This window comes from Eurytemora carolleeae, unplaced genomic scaffold (genome assembly GCF_000591075.1).
Source record: "Eurytemora carolleeae unplaced genomic scaffold, Eaff_2.0 scaffold1300, whole genome shotgun sequence".
In the NCBI taxonomy this organism is placed as follows: domain Eukaryota; kingdom Metazoa; phylum Arthropoda; class Copepoda; order Calanoida; family Temoridae; genus Eurytemora; species Eurytemora carolleeae.
In genome coordinates, this window is record NW_019397226.1 from 1 (window position 1) to 1,435 (window position 1,435).

Below are 1,435 nucleotides of genomic sequence, written 5' to 3' on the forward strand. Positions count from 1 at the left end.
TAATAGAGGACAATCCGGGAGGGGTTTAAAGATTGAATTTGCGCTCTAACTGAACAATTATGCATCTTAATAATGCTCATAGTACTCAAATGAATCCTGAAAAATACTATTTACACTCTCAGCTAAACTACCATGTCTAGCCGGTCACTCCCTTTATGTTCTTTCACTAGTAAAGTTGCTAAATCATGTTTTTTTATTTTGTTGACTGATTTTTTAGTCAACTGTTCTGTGACCGAATTTAATGAATTTGAGCTGTCACTTGAACGTCCGGTTCAATTTTGAACCACCGATTCAAAGTTAGAGATTATAAAGAGGGATTTGAATCGGTGAGAATTCAAAATAATTAAATTTTGTCCCCGATGTGCAAAATCGTTGGATTTACTTATGATAGATATGAGGAAAATCAGCAATTCTTCAAGTTTTGACAAACTATTTTTTCCTCCAAAAATGCCGGAAGGGTCAGTCAACAAAAGGAGAAAAGGAAACACCAAGAAGGAAAATAAGATGACGAGAAGAATTATAATAGAATATATCCGTTTGATCTTTAAAAAATTCATAACTTGTTAAATTAAAAATTTTAAAAAATTAATATGTAAAAATACTTGTACTAAAGGATTAAAAACTTGTATTCCACTTTAAACAGGTGATAACTGTATTAAATATTATTACTATTATATAAAATATATATATATTAAATATTATTTAAAGTTTCAAGGATGACGACTTTCAAATTTCTCTTTGTTCACTGTGGGCTTCAAACAACGGCTTCATAGTTTTAAACACACAAGTCCTGATATCGTCCATAAAAGGAATTGAGTCGCCACAAACGCATGTTTTCTTATTCCTTTATTTTTGCATCCAGAGGCCGAATTTAAAGAATTTGAGCTGCGGCTTAAATTTGAGACGCGGCTCAAATATGGTTGGTTCCACTTAAAATTGTATTAAATTTTTCAAGATTTAAGCCGGCACTGAATTGAAACCGGTTTTTGAGGAATTTGAGACGCGGATTAAATTTATTAAATTCGGACACTGATGAAGTAAATCTGTGTTGTTTCAAACTTAGACTATTTGATATAACAGAATTCATAGTTTGAAATATCTTATAGGTTTGCGACATTTGACTAGAAAATCAGAGTTTGTGTCAAAGACTCCAGATTCCTTTAATCATTTTAATGAAAAATCGTAATATATATATAATCAATAGGTAATTCAATCAAGGTAAAAAAAACACTTGTGATATCAACATTTTTTAACAATTTTTTCTTCCGTTAAATGCCAAATTCCAAAAGAAAAACGATAATCTAAACCTTATTATTTTTTATTATTATTTAGATTTACTACTTTAATTATTATTATTATGTTTTTTTCTTATTATCATTATTATTATTATCATTATTATTATGTTTTTTCTTATTATTATTATTCTTATTATTAT